The sequence below is a fragment of the Mytilus galloprovincialis genome, chromosome 12 (genome assembly GCF_965363235.1).
Source record: "Mytilus galloprovincialis chromosome 12, xbMytGall1.hap1.1, whole genome shotgun sequence".
Lineage (NCBI taxonomy): Eukaryota > Metazoa > Mollusca > Bivalvia > Mytilida > Mytilidae > Mytilus > Mytilus galloprovincialis.
In genome coordinates, this window is record NC_134849.1 from 39287780 (window position 1) to 39306269 (window position 18490).

General features: G+C 30.1%; 1 long non-coding RNA gene across 1 annotated transcript; it reads right to left on the reverse strand.

Moving 5' to 3' along the window:
* Positions 1–6012: 6012 nt before the first annotated feature.
* LOC143053513 (uncharacterized) lies at positions 6013–18370 on the reverse strand. Its single transcript, XR_012971387.1, has 4 exons — positions 17996–18370; positions 16543–16605; positions 9431–9460; positions 6013–8127 (listed from the first exon to the last, which is right to left on the reverse strand). It is a non-coding gene; the product is annotated as an uncharacterized LOC143053513 (long non-coding RNA).
* Between the last annotated feature and the right edge of the window lie 120 nt (positions 18371–18490).

Sequence of the window (18490 nt, forward strand, 5' to 3'; positions counted from 1 at the left end):
TCAGAGGTCATCGATTAGTCAGCGATCAGTTCATGTCAAACGCACGTTACCAATCAGTCACATTTATGATACATTTTTCAAACCCGATGAGTTCGTAGACGGCGTTTATCGAGACAGTAAAATAAATTTTCCGAAAATGCTGTCGAAATGAAATGAAATGTTCATTCATCGCAAATTTCGGTTTATTATTTCAATAGAATAAAGAAATATGAATGATGGATACTTGCAAATAATGCGATAAAAAAATAAAGTTTATTTTCCCTCAAAATCCAAAGAAAATAAATCATGAAACTGATTAAATTTTGGTAAATGACCTCTTATGAGCTATTGGATTCTTATATGAAAACAACAATTGGTGTTATAGGGCAAGGTATTTTACTCAGTAGTCTGAATTAAGTACTTTCTTGAGTACTCGGCTAGACATAAAGGAAAATAAATCCTTAAATTTCTAAGAAGCGATTTTTGAAGCTAAAGAAAAATAATAATATCAGTGTGCGCACGCAGTGTAATTATTGCTTGCTCTGAACATCATCACGTGATTGCTGTGGATGTTTGTATGGAGGTTATACAATCTTGAATCTCGTTCTGTAATTACCAACGCATCAGCAGTACCTTAATATACTCCTGACTCTGTTTCAAATTGCTAATTATTTTAAACTTTCCCATGTAAATGTTTACCGAATTTTGTTCCTCTTATCGTTTTAATATGTTTGGTAGTAGTCAATTATTGATCCTTTGTAGACGTTTTTAAATATTATTTACTGTGATGTGTCACAAAACTATCATTGAAGTCCAGTTCATGTCAACAACGAAAGTTGCATTTCCTATCATGATTTTCTTGATACAGGGTTGCTGGAGGCTATTAAACCAAGAGTTTCAAATGGTGAAGTTGAAATCATCCTTTCGTAAATTTTACGGACGCCATCACGAGTTGGTTGACCGTTACGGAATAACCGTTTCACAAATGATATCGGATATGTTTCTTACGTCCCCTTCCCTTTCATGAATGTGACCTACCGAATTAGACTATTTAACGGATTTGGTATCGCATAAGCAACACGATGGGTGCCAAATGTGGAGCAGGATCCGGTAACCCTTCCGGAGCACCTGAGATCACCCCTAGTTTTTGATGGGGTTCGTGTTGTTTATTCTTTAGTTTTCTATGTTGTGTCATGTGTACTATTGTTTGTCTATTTTTTTTTAATTTTTAGCCATGGCGTTGTCAGTTTATTTTAGATTTATGAGTTTGTATAGGTATCATACATTGTCACAGGACACTTCACATTATTTTGTCTCATTTCCCTATGCTTCACAACTTGTCAGTAGTCTACTATGGGCATCTATTTATAAACATTAACCATGATATAAGTAACTTAAAAAAATAACTTGTTTAAGTAACGCCCCTGATTGGTAAATGAGCACGTGCTTAGTCGTCGATATTGAACATAAACACCACCTATAACTACCTGGGAAATCAACCTATCAAGTATCATGGAATAGCCCACTTAAACCATGGTGATGTGGGTTGTGCATAATAAGTATAACAACACATTTTTCTGATGTTCTTGTTCTAAGGGTGCAGTCCGAAACCAGGGAACTAATATATTTAATATTGTTACTTTTATCTCCTGTAATCTTGTTACCTTTATCTCCCGTAAGAAACGACCGAGTATGTGTTCAACATGAACATCTATTTACTTTTGAACTTAGTCATTTGATGATCTACATTTCAAAGAGCAATTTGTTATAATAAATTTTTCCTCGTAATTGAATGTTCTAAAAACCTTTGTAAACGGAGTATTTAGAAGCAGTTTTTACAACTCTTAAAATGCGATACACATATTAATTGCTAATTATGGTAAGTACCGAGTTAACAAGGCTTAATAATTAACAAAGGTAACGGGATTACAATTTTATACACCAAACATGTTGTTCTTCACATAAGACTCATCAGTGAAGTTCATATTTAAGTAGTTATAAAGCCAACAAATACAAAAATGAAAAGCAATAAGGACCCACAATTTCCAAAAAAGTTGTGCAAAATACGGCTCAGGTTTGCCTAGGATTAGAAAATCCGTATTTTTTTGGGAAAATTCAAAGTTTTGTGAAAAGGAAATTCATACAAATAACAATAATTATAATTGATATGCATGTCACAGTACTCACAACTGGGCTGGTGATATTCTCAGGGACGAATCAACCGTCAGCAGTGACATCGACCCAGTGGTGTATAAGACTTATCAGTGACGTTCAGTGACAAGTACAAATAGAGCATTGAGGACCCAAATTTCAAAAAGGTTGTGCCTTATACGACTAAGGTAATATATGCCTGTGATTATAAAATCCTCAGTTTTTCGAAAAGTTCTGAAAAGTTCTGAGTTTTGGGAATAACGAATTTATAAAACACCTAATGCTTTACTACTGCTAATAAATTAATAAATGCTGACCACTGGGCTAAACTATGTCAGCTGCAGTAATACATGTTTAGTTCATGTAAAATATAGAGCATGACCTAGTTAGTTAATCCCGTAAATGTGATTCCATCTCCATAACGCAAACCACATAACCAGTATGTTTTCGTTTCATTTATTTGAGCTGTCTTTGTTTAAAAAATGGTATCAATGTAATGCAAGATTTAAAAAAAACTAATAGAAGAAACAACAATAAATCAATATCATATTTATCATGATTTTTTTAGATGATGCATTTTGATCATTCGGTATGTTTTCTGAGGCGTTCGGAAGACACAGAAATGTGTTTCGTAAGGAAGTCGTCGTTGTTTTGATATCCAAAAGTAATTAAAACGGAACCAAGTGCGTCTTCCCTAGTTGAAAACCATCCAACATGATCATGGCAAAGACTATGAAAGTATAAAGTTTGTTTGTAGCTATATAGATATACAAAGATGCATTGGATTTGTCTTTGTACTGTATACATATAGACCGAGAAAGAAAACGAACAATGCATAGCCAATAACATCGGTGGTTTTATGTTTAACAAATATTTAATTCTGTGTGCGATTTGTTTGTTTTTTAATCTGATGGGTTGGACCATTTTCAATTGATTTTACCAGTAATATAATGTTAAGATGTTTAACTACAAGACCATGCAATGGCCAGATTTGGCGTAATCGAACAATCAAATGAGCTTTTCAAAAGTTTTCAGATGTTGCTTTACTTTTTACTTTTCATTTATTGATTTGTATATAAAACAATTGAAAAGATGCTGCCAATGGAACATTCAAATGCATTAGTCGATTATAAACTGACAATGTACATGATGTAACGCACAACAACAAAATCCACTATCAGGCAAACGTCTTTACACGAAACATAAAACAATGTATAATACATAATACTTAGGAAACATCAACACAAAACCGTCGAAATATGAATTGCAGTTATTTATTGCTATTGATTCTATATTTAAAAAAACTCATCAATGTTTTAATTAAAATTCTACAGCAGTTATAAACATTTATGTTAATCATTGTTAATTACAGTAAATGTATACGTAATATATTTCATGTTTTATGTTTAAACGTAAAAGTACAACAGAATTCCGAACTTCCAGGTGCAAAGTTTATAAAAAAAATGGAAAACAGACAACATCAAACGTTATGAACAACTGAACAAGTGGAAACAACTATCGTATTCAACATAAAATTAAAAGTTACATATACTAAGTGATAAGTGTTTTGTCATTGGAATTATAGTTTTCTCATAAGTTACCACACTATTTTATACATAATCGAAAACATGTTGATTACTACAATATTTGCTTTTTGTATGTTTTGAGCATATTTATTACAACACTTTTTTTTTCACAAACTTTTAGAAAATACTTAAGGATTTCAAGATGAAATATAAAAAAAAACAGTTGAAACATATTATTCAACAACAGAATATGTAAACTGTATCTTGGCTTACGGGAAGTAAGACATATGAACAGATATTACGGATTACAAATGTGTCGAGGTTTCTGATTGGATAACAACACAGAGATGTCAGTATATATTCAAGAAACTGCCGGGGTACATACGACGTGTTTATCCCAAATTGGAACCTCAAAAACGTCATCATAACACCAGTTACTATGTGACGTAGTCATAAGCTATCAGACTGTCAGAGGTTCACAGAGGGAAAATAATGACGTGCTTCAGTCAATAATACATGTTTGATACAAAATCACGCAATTAACACTTTTAATACTTTAATTTGATGTTAAAAGTGTTATTATAAATTATTACATACACGATAACATTATGTTCACAGCAAATTAGAAAATCCTTCACGTATGCCGAACATATCAGGTTGGGTTTTTCAATATATATGTGTTGTCAACAAATACCTGCACTGGAAAATAACATTAAGTCAGGGGTAATCCGTAATATATGTGTAATTCAGGTCTCAGAAAGGGTATATACTGTGACTTCGGCTCAGGGGATATAAACTCTAAGCCGGGAATGTCACAGTATATACCCGGTTTGAGACCTGAATAACATATAATATTATTTAGATGATATATATATTACACAAAAAACATTAAAATGTCAAAAAACGAAAAAGTATGTTCTTCAAAAATTGAAATTACTCTCTTTTATAGTTGATATCGTACATTGAACCGCGTTAGATTTTTTTTTTTAAAACATCGTTTACCATGTTTACTTTCTATATAAACGCATTTCACAACGAGCGATTACGTTTTAGTGAAATGATAATATAACCTTCCTCTTTCCTTTGATGCAAATTATTTGCGTTGCATATTTAGGATAATTACTTATAGCACTTGTCGCACCATACGTCACTAAAAAATAATAGAAATTATAAACATTCAATACAAGTTCTTATTTTAGCGTATACTAAACAATTCAGATTCTGACCAGCTCAGTGTAATGACGTGTGCAGAAATTGAAACAAAATATGTAAAAAAAAAAAATATAAAACAAAAACAATATGAAATATTTGTAGACCAACTTACTTATTTATCCATTTACATTTTGTAGATTGGTATTCGATAAAAAGACATGTGTATGTTGCAAAATCATATGCTGGTTCAACGATAACTTATATAAGTACACCATTGTTTGTTTTATAGGCTCAGGTTATTTGCTCCGTCGTGCAGTGTTTGAAAAAAAGGAAGGAAGGAATAAACATTGCGCATTGTTTACATGGCACAATTTAATGTTAGAACAAACTGTGGTATCGAATTTTTCCCTATTTGTTCCTGACATATAGCAAGTATTCTAAATGGTTGACAGAAACATCATTAGAAATGACAACAACAGAAAAAAAATACATATATATATTAAAATAAATACTGGTAATTAAACAACAGTAATTTTACTTTTCGTACCGTTTATAATATTGCGTGGCATCCATTTGAATACAAACATTTTAGGAATATTAAAACTCTAGAGGAACCATTTTACAGCAGGTATCAGAAAAAGTAGAAAATGTTACATTGTTGATGCACATCAATCTATATTTTATAAAATTCCGTGTATGTTAACATGTATGCATAACATTGATAATTGAAATTGGAAATGTGTCAAAGAGACAACTACCCGACCATAGAACATACAACAACAGAAGGTTACCAACAGGTCTTCAATGCAGGAAGAAATTCCCGAACCCGGAGGCGTCCTTCAGCTGACCCCTAAGCAAAAATATTATCTAGTTCAGTGATAATGAACGCCATACTAAACTCCAAATTGTATGTATATGCATGTTTTTATTTTCGATTTAAAAAAAAGATTACCCTTCATTTTATGGAATATTAAACGTTCAGATTGTGTACAATGAATGTTTGAATATTTTATAAATACATTACAGATCATTGGACATTTTGGATGTTCATATAACAACTTATTAAGCAGGACGTACTGAATGGCATGTGTATTCTTTCTTCAAATTTGAAACTTAGTATTGCTGCTGGTAGACTGTACTTTTTAGATAATTTAACATATTTTAACAGACCGTAAAGTACAACATGCATGTTACAATGATGAACAGTTATCATGTCTATTCGTGGCTCAACATAGATTATTTTTTTTTGCTGCGTTATCTAACTATTAAGATATACTTTTAAGAAAGTTAATAAACAAAACGCTACTTTAAAATCTTACTGACCTTCAACCAATCTACAGATTTGTCCAATTGATCTCAAATATATTTGTTTTGGCTTTGTGCAGCATAGGACATTTGTAGGAGAGATATACGTGTATTTTTAATCTTACCGTATTAGTAATGACTTATAAAGCATAACATTGTACGTGATGCACTATATATGTTTTTGTATTTTCTCATTAACACTCTTTTTTTAAGTTTAGACGATAATATTGAATCAGGGTAATTATTTTACTCTGCAGAAAACTCAATTTGGCTCTTTTTGAAAGTTTGATCTTTTTCTCGAAAAGGGCATACTAATAGGATGCAGTTTGACTGTCCCGCTTTGCATTTTTCGCCCCTCTTCTTAAACAAACGAATAAAAAAAATTGCTATGCGCTCTTTATATACCTTCAGAAAAATGTAAAACATGATGTTTTGATGAATCAATGATTGTTGTTGCCTTGACAACTGGAACAGCAACTTGCATCGATGTCTTATGTAGAGAGAAAAAGCATAGTGAGCCATATACTGTAGACATCATAGTTTTTCCTCTTTTATATGCGTGACAAGACTGATGTTATGCTCCAAATATGGTGTCATTGTTTTGTTCGTTTTGCTCGTGGTGGTCAACAATCAATTAATAATAATGATAATCATTGTAATATTTGAAAGGGAAAATAATGTCCTTATTTAACAGTTACTAATGTGTATTGTATTGTAGTTTCAATTCTATATACTTCTCTAAATCAAACTTGAACTTGCTACTTACGGACTGAAATTTAAAAAAAAATGGTTACATGAGATTTTACACCGTCATTAATGGATAACATAATTTTGTGTATTGTCATATCATGCAATGCAAAATGGTTATTTAATTTAAGACATTAAAGCTATATAGAACAGTTAATGCTTGTTTGTTATGAGTCTTATATAGACGAAACGCGCGTCTGGCGTACATTTAAAATTTTAATCCTGGTATCTATGATGAGTTTATTTGCAACCACTGGGTCGCTGCCACTGCTTGTGGAGATTTATTTCCTCTAGGGTATCACCAGACAAGTAGTAAGCACTTCTGTGTTGACTTGATTTTTTATCGATATGTTCATAATTATAAATTAACTTTGAATTTTTGAAAAACTAAGGCTTTTCTTCCTCAGGAATAGATTACCGTACCTGTATTTGGTAAAACTTTAGGAATTTTTGGTCCTAAATGCTCTTCAACTTCGTACTTTATGTGGCCTTTTTAAACATGTTTTGATTCCAGCGTCACTGATGAGTCTTATGTAGACGAAACGCGCGTCTGGCGTCAATATAAAATTGTAATCCTAGTATCTATAATGAGTTTATTTGCAACCACTGGGTCGATACCAATGCTGGTGGAGATTTATTTTCCCAAGGGTACCACCAGCCAAGTAGTTAGTTAATACCAAGCTATTTCAATTTGCATTTGTGATTTATAAAATATGGTGGGTTGATAAATAAGTAATTTCATCTGCCTTTGCGGCTTGAACAGTCACATACATGTATGTGGCTTGTAGTGAGCACCCGTTATGAGCCATATATTTCGAACATTATAGTTGTTGCTCTTATATATGTTTGACAAGAGAGGTTTTATGCTTCAAATATTGTATCAATTTCCGTTCGTTTGGCTAGTGGTCAACGGTCGATGAGTAAACAATAACGATTGCAATCTTCAAACCGGAAAATGATTTCTATATTTAAGAGCTTAGCAGATATCTATGTTGCTTTGAATACTTGAACAGCAACATCCATATATGTCTTAAGTAGAGACAAAAATATTGAGCCGTATACTGTCGAGATCAAAGTTTTTGTTCTACTGTATTTGATTTGTGTTTCAACTGCGGTGTCAGTTTTCTGTTCGATGTGCTAGTGGTAAGCACAGCCAACGAGTATATAATAATGACTGCTATATATATTCCATGTATTGCATTGCATTACAGCTTGAATTATAAATACAGTACTTATCTTAATCAAACTTGCCCTTGTTACTTACTCACTGAACAAAATTTGTTACTTTAGTTTATTCACCATCATCAATGATATTTGTATAAGTATGTGTATTGCCATTTCATTAATTGCAAAACGGATATTTGATTTTTGACATTGACGCTATATAGAACAGTTTATCAGATTTTATTCTTCTAATGAATAAGTTATGCTTGTTTGTAATAAAGATTTCGAAATGTTTTTAATGAACTTCAAACATTTTTTGAATGCAATGAAAGAAATATGAAGCAATGTTTTGTAATGGCTTAAATTTTCTTCTGGAACAGCAACATATGTGTTGTATAATAACAAATGACGTTAAATATCACGATTTATGGCCGCATGTTTGCTTGAGGAAGACATATGTAATGTTTCAAATGTAATGTCAATCTCTAGTTTTCTTTGCTCGTGGTCAACGGCCGTTGAGTAATTAACAATGGTTGTAATACTGGCTTTATTTGAATGCTATATCATGTATACTGATAATTCAACCTTGTCTAATTCTTTAGAGAAAGAAACAGGTTGATATTTATTTACAAAATATATATGCAGACAAATATATTATATTGTCACTGTGTTTGGTGCCAAAAATATGTTCACATTGACATCAACAAATTAATACAGAACAGAGCAAATTGTACCTTTCGTAAAAATAATAGTCGTTGAAACAAATGCAAGTATACATATACCGTTAGCAAATGTATAAAACGTTATTCCCATCCCCTGTAAGTCACATCTTATTCAATTGAAATCCCCAACAATAATTACTAAAAATTTGAACAACATAAGACATATAGGTGGTACACAATTGCATGATATTAGTTATGTTCTGAGGATGTAACACCATATTATCATTAGGGATTACGGATTAAGTTAATTGGAAGATTTGAATGTCCATCGGGTGAGTAAAATGATGTAGTAGCTTCACACAGTCCTGCAACTACATCGATGACAAGAGGGTTTGATTTTGAACAAAGGACTCGATCAAACTCAAATTAAAATTCAGTATATGCAAATTTTTAACATGGATCCGATTAGTTTTTGTTTTAAGTATGGATGTTCTTAGTGTATTTATGAAATATTAACATCGGTTAATATCAGGTGTCTCTCTTTCTATAAAGAGTGAAGAAATACTACAAGTTATTTTACTGTTACTTTTTACTGTTATAAAGCAGATTACGAATACATATCGTTGTAACGAAATAAAACAAAGGCCCATGTATATAGAAGGCACAGCTGTTTCGCATTTTGTTTTAAGAAAAAAATAATCAATCTTAATATTGTTATTTGCTTGTAGAAATATAAATACTTACAAGATGTAACGTGGTTTAGTTTCCTCATGCCTTAAACAAGAATGAATACAATTAATTGAATTTGACTGATACCTATATGATATAACATATTCTATAAAACGGATTTGAATATCTGTTTACTACTCTATCATGTCTATGTCTTATGACCGTGTTTTCTTTTGCAATCTATTTACTTCTGTCTACATACTTATTGAATAGAGTAATGTCTTCTTTTTTTAGTAATGGGCAAAAAAGATATCAAACATATTACAATTACTAATGTATGAGTGAGTAATTTCTGTAAAATAAAACTTTAAAAAAAAACGTTTACGTCTACTATGCAGTTAGTTTAAAGTTCTATATATTTTGTTTTCTGCAAAAATACCGACATGTGTGTAAGATCGTTTGTCAAAAACCAATGCTACATATTGAACTAGTAATATACGTGTCCGAGGAATTTCCTCTGTTTTTGTCTGAGTAATTCAGAATAATCATTTTTCAATCGAAACTTACAATTATCACAACGTCCATACTGAATTTTGTGTAAGGAAAACAGCGTGAGCGTATACTATCTTTAAAAAAACACTTTTAAAATCGGTTTAGCATTTCAAATCTTCTTAGATATGTTATTGTAATACCTTCCCAATTTCTCCTTGTGCATTAATGTGTATGTTTTCCTTTGGGGGGTTTTAGTGTTCTTTTCAGGTCTTCAACAATTGTACATTTTAAGTCCCTTGGTATATATATATATAAATATATATAATTTTGTAAATAGTCATATCCAATAGTGAAGCAATGTAATTAACAATATCTAGTCAAATAAAACATTTAGAACTTTGAATAAAAGGTTGTGTGCCTTTTAATAAAGAATTAAAATAAATATTTTGTTTAAGTCCTATTCAATTTGTTTCTTCGATTATTCTAATCTGACGACCATTGTCGATCCCTTTAAATTCGGTATTACCCCCTTTCCCCGCCTTCCAAAAAAAATAAAAAAAACGATTGCTATGTAGCAATTGCTTACGGTGTTCTATTTTTTTTCTGCATGGTGTCTTTTACTAGTTATATTTTAAAATACTGTTAACAACCATATAGTACATTTTTTTTTTATCATACTAAAAATAATTAAAAAATATTTAAACAATGACAATGCCTCAGCTCAAAAGCAGAGTTCAAAATATGTTTATGGACCTCCAACAACATAAAAGATTATTACTATGTAACTATATTTATTTTTGTTGGTTTGTTTTATTATCTGAGTGTCTTATTTTAACATATACCATAACTAAAAAAAAACTAAAAAAGAATTTCAAAAGAAAAATGTTTAAGCTCAAATGTAGAGTAAAAATGATTGATGAAACAAATTTAATAAGAAATACAAGACTGATGTCCAAAATATTATATGTTGTTGTATATAAAATGATAACAGGAAGACTGGTTAAGAAAATGAACAAACTATGTCTTGTTGATATAGAGTATGTAAATTCGTTCAATTTTGTGTTTAACATCAAACAGCTGACATACTGGTTTTTCCCAAAGTTATTTTTAATTCTGTGTACGTTGTATGCTATAAGTAGACTACAAAGAATCGAGTTGAACAAATTATGTATGCCTTTAAATCAGACATGTAGGGAAAATATTTCTCTGTATTCCATTATTTTTTACTACTGCAACATGTGCAATGGTAAACCAAAATATTATGTGATTCCATTTAAAATATTTGTATTAAACGGGTTTTTACCAAATGTATTTATAGTAACACTCTATGAACACAAGAATACGTGTAAATTAAAAAAAGTCGATGATTGCATGCGTGACGGTTGTGTTTTCTTTTTAAAGAAATACGAAAGAATAGAAACTAATAAAACTATCAGAAGACTATCAAAACAAATATCCATTATAGATACTGGAACTAAATTAAATAACTATAAAATAGTAATAAAAAATGTCTTACCTTGTACTACATTACAGTTACCACAGAAATGTTTGATATTACAATATTTACACGAATTTTTAGTTGCAATTCATTTTACCACAACACAAATGTATACACAAATTTCTCATCGAATTTCTCAGCTGCAAAGCTCCCAAGTACAAATTTTCACTTGTTCGTCAAAAGATATTGAAATACTTTATATCGCTTATTTGTCGACTTGTTTCGTGTTAAATCCAAATGCAAAAATACGCTACAAAAACATTCACTTTAACGCTGATAGTCGAACACTTTTAGGATACTTGTACGCACAAAGGTTTCGAAATTTCAATACACATAATATATATGAATTAATATCCAAATTAGAAACGTCAGTTTTACAGTTATTATTTATGATCATCATAACATTTCTAGTCGTGATACTATTTAAAATACACAACAAAAACACGTGCCCAGAGGGCCAACTTATCTTCAACATGAATTTAAATAGATTAATAAGGTCACGGATAGGTAAACATACAGACAAGGCTGTGTATCACATCGTTAAATCTAGTGGTAATTCGCATGCCGGATTCAAAACACATTTTAATTGTAGTATTCTGCTATTGTTTATAATGTTTATGTTGAAAAGAAAACAAGAGATACTTCTATGTAGAAGTATTGTATATATTTCACGGTGTAGTATTTTTATTTATGTAACATGTTTGAAAATTGAATTAGATAACACAATATGGTTCAAAAAAATTTAATAAATGTATGTAGTCTAAATGTAAATGGTATAAACAATAGGAATAAAAGAGAGAGGGTTATCGAATGGTTAAAAGCTCATAAATGTGACATGGCCTTTTTGCACGAAACGCATTTTGACGAAAAAGTAAGTAAAGAAATGTCGATACAGAAAGATTTTAATATATTCTGTAGTCATGGCACGACAGCAAGTAGGGGGGTCGCTATTTTAATTAGGAGTAGTTTAAATGTTACTGTTATTAATGAAAATCGAGACGCTGACGGGAGAGAAATTCTGCTCAATATACAAATTGACGAAACAATATTTACGTTGGTATGTATATATGCACCAAATTATAAAGCATCTAGAAATACGTTTTTTTAAAAAGGTAAGTGATAATATAAAAGAATTTGGTATCGGTATACCGATTATTGGGGGAGATTTCAATGATACTTTACATGTTATAGATAGAAAAACAACACGACCAAATAGCCAGATTTCAAAACCAGTAAATAGTTTGAAATTAATGTTAAAATCAAACAAACTAATCGATATCTGGAGATGTTTGAATCCAAACGTTGAACAATATACATGGCGGAGGAGAGATAAAACTCAGGCAAGTAGAATAGACATGATACAAATTGGCTCAGATTTTAAGTCATTAGTAGAAAATTGTAAAATTAAACCAGCTGTAATTAATTCTACTGATCATCAAAGCGTTTTCTTAAGTATTAGGACTGGTGTGTCAGAAAGAGGTAAGGGATATTGGAAGATTAACAACTCTATTTTAAAAGAGGAAAAATACAAAGAGATAATCAGTAATCTTATTCATAAATATACTAATGGAAATAATAATATCGATTGTCAATTATTGTGGGACGTTTTAAAAGTAGAAATAAGGGAGGTAAGCATAGCATATTGTAAGAATAAAGCAAAGGCAAACAGAGAATTAAGTCGGGAACTAGAAAAAAACCTGGAAGAGAAAAATAAGTTAAGAGATGCATTACCACGGGAAGATGCATATTTAGACGAAAAAATAAAAGATTTAGAACTAAAAATAGGTAAGATATACGAACAGAAAGCTAGAGGCGCACAGGTTAGGTCAAGGGAGAAACGGGTTGAATATGGGGAAAAAAATAATGCATATTTTTTAGGTTTAGAAAAACAAAGACAGGTAAAAAAGTCGATAAATAAACTAAGTGACGAAAATGGAAATATAACAACAGACCAGGCCGATTTATTAACAAAAATTAAACAATACTATGAAAAACTGTACAGTTCTAAATGTCAAAAAAAAAATTTAGTTGAACATTATATTTGTGAAACTGAATTAGAAAATAATTCAAATAATGTTGACAAATCAGTTTGTGACGGAGAAGTAACAATTGAAGAATGTACGTCAGCTATTAATACAATGAAATTAAATAAAGCACCAGGGCTAGATGGTCTAACAGTTGAATTTTATCAGATGTTTTGGGAAAAAATAAGATATTTTCTAGTCAAAGTTTTAAACACTGGTAATGAAAAAGGAAGTCTATCGCACTCACAACGTACTAGTATTTTGACATTATTATTCAAAAAGGGGGATCATTTATTATTAGATAATTATAGGCCAATTTCCTTACTAAATGTAGATTTAAAACTATTGTCATTTGTTCTAGCGCAACGTTTAAAAAAAGATACTACCAAAAATTATTAATGAAGATCAAACAGGATATATTAAAAACAGATTTATTGGTTTTAATTTGAGACAAATTCAAGATATTATTGATTATGCGGATGCCTATTCGATTGAAGGGGCAATAGTTTTTGTAGATTTTACTAAAGCTTTTGATTCTTTAGAATGGGATTTTATGTTAATCACTTTGAAACATTTTGGATTTAATGAATCTTTTATAAACTGGGTAAAAACATTATATACTGGGTTACAAACTTGTGTTATTAATAATGGATGGATTTCAGAAATATTTCATAACTCAAGAGGAATAAGGCAGGGGTGTCCCTTATCAGCTCTTCTTTTCGTTTTATCCGTGGAGATCATGGCTTTAAGACTTCGAAAAAACAGAGATATCAAAGGGTTCGTCGTTAAACTAGATAATAAAAATCATAGAATTAAAATTTCACAATTAGCTGATGATACTACTTTATTTCTCAGTAATAAGAAAGAAATCAAAGCTGCTATGAATGAAATAGAAATTTTTGGATCATTTTCTGGGTTAACTTTGACTAAAAATAAAACAGAGGGTATATGGATAGGAAAACTGAAAAATAGTAAAGATAAGGTAGTTCGGATTAATTGGACAAACAAACCAGTCAAAGCATTGGGAATATATTTTGGTCATAACAGAGAAGAATGTGAAAAATTAAACTGGGAGAATAAAATTGAGAAAATGAATAAACTATTTCATTTATGGGGGAAACGTAATTTAACTTTAATCGGGAAAATTCTTATTATAAAAACATTAGTTTTACCACTTTTTACATTTTTGGCAAGTGCCTGTACAGTTCCGGAGAAATTCAGAAAAGAAATAGAAAGTAAATGTTATAAATACATCTGGGATGGTAAACCAGATAAGGTTAAAAGAAATACCATGATAAAGTCAAACGAAGAAGGGGGGTTACAAATGATCGACATACAAAGTTATTTTATGTCTCTAAAAGCATCATGGGTAAGTAAACTCATTAGTAATGATATTTCAAACTGGAAGTTGATTCCATTAAAATATCTCAGCGTGGTTGGTATTAATTGGTTAATTTTTAAGATTAATTTTGAAAAGAAGAAAATTCTGGACTATATCAAACATATCCCTGAATTTTATAGAGAAGTATTTAAATGTTGGGTAATATCAGGCGGTGGACAAACAAAAAAACCTACCAACTTCACAGAAGTAAGGAAACAGGTAATTTGGGGGAACAAACAGATTAATTTTAAAAATAAAACTATTATTTTTGAAAATTGGATTAAGAGTAACTTGATATTTGTCAATGATATTATAGACGACACTGGCAATATATCTCAACATTTTATTTTGGATAAATTAGAATGCAAGAGTAATTGGATTGCAGAAATAAATATTTAAAAAAAAGCCATTCCAAAAGACTGACTTCAGATGTTACAGTCTGAGAGTTCTATTAAAAGTATTGTAAATATTCCTAGACAGAAACTAATCTGGAAAGGTAATTACATTGAGGCTTCAAATTTTTCAACAAATATATTATATAAGTCAATTTGTAAAGATAAAACTGAACCATCAATTGGTGTTAGCAAATGGATGCGTATTTTACAAACTAATGAAAACCTTAGTATTAACCAACTATATGTTTTCATGTTTCATTATTTAGAAGAAAATAAGTTAAAAATATATAGATGGAAACTTTTACAATTCATATTACCAACAAAACAATTATTGTTTAAATGGAAACAGACGAATGACAATCTATGTAATGTATGTAACGAAGAAGAAGATTACAACCACTTTTTTATTTCTTGTCGATTTTTAGAAAAATTTTGGAAAAGTATTCATGAGTTAATGATAAAATCAAATTTAAATTTTAGAGTATCATTAAAGCAATTAGTCTTTGGATATAAAATTTTTGACAAAAATTATTTTGGTCTGAATTATTTCCTAACAATCTTAGGTTTTTCCATATACAAATCATATTATGTATCTAATCAGAAATTGACAAAGGTAAATGTTTATCAAATTTTTGTTCGAGAATACATAAAAAGATACAACGAAAACAGAACAATGAAACTTAATCCATTACTAAAGTCACTAAAAAGAAGTTTAGACGATTGATAGAATAAAACATAAATGTATTAAAATGTTGTATAATAGTATTTCAAGAAATTTATACATATTATTATAATATATACATATATACCAGCAGCTGATTGCTAACCTGGGCAATCGGTGGAATATTACAGGATGCATCAAGAAAAGCTTGGTTTCATGGTGTAACAATGTAACAAGCATATTTGATGAATAAATATATAATGTTGTTAAAAAAAAAACACAACCATATTTTGACTATTTAACAAATTGTCTAGGGTTAAAAAAAATAGCAAAAATCTTTGAGAAAATATTTCACATTGATCTTAACCTTTATAAATAAACAATTTCAAAATTTGAAAAATCTTGCAATGAAACAGCCATTAAACCGGCTAAAATGATCAAAACACAATCTAAAAATTGTCTTAAAAAAGTCTTTTTTAAACTATTCGCACATTTACATTTGATTGATGTAGTAACTGTAAAGCGATACATGAACAATACTACGTCAAACGCAGGTATACAATGACTATAGTTTTATATCATACTATACTTTATTATATATTGTGCACGGTTTGTCTGATTTCTCATTCATTTCAATCATTTGTAGCTTGAACAAATAGCGGTATCTTGTTATTTTGTATTTTATTTGTTTTGTACGTATAATAATATGAAAGACAAGTTGATTCGAATAACTTACCCACACTTTCGACATTTGTATAAGCATCTTTGGGGTTCTTTTTTTAAGACTGGTGAACGATTCCTATAAAACAGTATTTCTACATTTTGAGTTTGAAAATTGCATGAAAATTAAAAAAATGATTGCCTTTGAAAACATATTACATCTAGACATTTTGTGATTTCGTGTAACAGTACATTGTGAATTCTGTTGATGTTTTGTTAATTTAACATGTCAAGTATTCAGTATTAAGAATAAATGGTTTTCTAGTAAAGATCAACACAATTATTTTTACAACTGTTGTTATTTTTCAATGCAAATAATATTTTAATTAGAATAAAATACAGTAAAATACGAAAATATTATAGTTTTAAAATGTGTCTTATTTTAAATTATGCATACAAGTAAATAATTTTTATGTACATTCGGAAATTTGACATTTCTAAAAGTATGTTATGTTGATGCTCACAAATCCCTTGTTGAAATTATGTTTGTTTCATCAATGCAAATAGTAAAAAGAGTACTTGTATTATCATTTCAAATACTGTTATGATTTATCGTGTAATCAATATGGTCAATGAAGCGGTTATCATATGTTTTATAATACTAACATGATTATATCGGCATTTTCAATATAGTTTTAGATATGATTTAAGAATTCTTCGACTGCGTTATAGCCTGTTTAAAGATTCCGCTATTGTCATTTTTGGACCTTTTATACCTGCATATGCGGTATGAGTTTTGCTCATTGTTTAAAACCGTACGGTGACCTATAGCTGTGTCATTTTACAGAGAGTTGTCGCCCATTCAATCATCCTTACTTTGTGTATTGATATTTAAAACTATTAAATTCATGATTACATGTGTCATCAATGTAAATAGTATTCTGATTACTTGTGATGTGTGAAATTCTTAAATATAAAGTTTGTATAATACAACAGTGACTAATATGACGTTTTTATTACATGTTTTTTTTTTTAATTATTAAATTTGTTAAAGCTACTATTCAAAGAGCACTGCAAATGTGGGTAACATCAGGTTACTTCAACTTTTAGTCAATGGTGATCGTACCTAGATTAGGCACCATATTGTGTATAAGACGTTAACTTCATATAATATCGTCTCATGCGTTCGGATGATAAGTATGAACAGTTGAAGGGCAATTTAGCTTATTTGATTGTGTTTTTAAATCATTTGTAGAAGGTATTATTTGGTAACTGCTTCCTTAATCATGAAACACTATCCATGTCAGTCGTTACTAAAGCATTTCAGTTTACTTTGCGTGTTGATTGGAGATCTTTTGACAGAGAGTAGATGTGTTTCAAGCTGACAATCTTAACTTATGTATATTTTCCAATAATTTTTTCTAATATATTATCTTAAAATAAAAGTTTTCCTTGACACATTAGAGATTTGCAAGGTTATTGTAGGAAACTGTATCAATTTAAAAGACAACGTATATTTTTGTATTTACCTGATATTAAATGTCTTGGCACGGATTTTCGTTTTATTTCCCCCTCGTAATTTCTCAACTGCATCGTCAAATTTGGAAAATCTATGCCCATTGTGATTTCCTGTCACACAACTGGTACATACCGGTACATTGCATGTATTACACAATAACGTTAATTCTTCTTTATGTTCATTACATTTAGATTTACCTTCCGGAATCTGCTCTGAAGACTTTTGAAACAGATGGTTTCTCGATAACTTCTGCCTTTTATGTAGCAACTTACAATTTTCACAATAGTATTCTTCACAGTCTATACATCATTGTGAGCCAGGGGCACTCACGCAAACTTCACATGTTTTAATCGCTACTTGAGCCATTATGCACTTGATAAAAATCACAGGTAGCATTTGACTGTATCGCATGACAACATATTCTAAATTTAAATCAAGGACGATAACTTATGTATTTAAAAGATTTTATTTGAAAAAATCAAACATTATATGTGATTTTATGTTG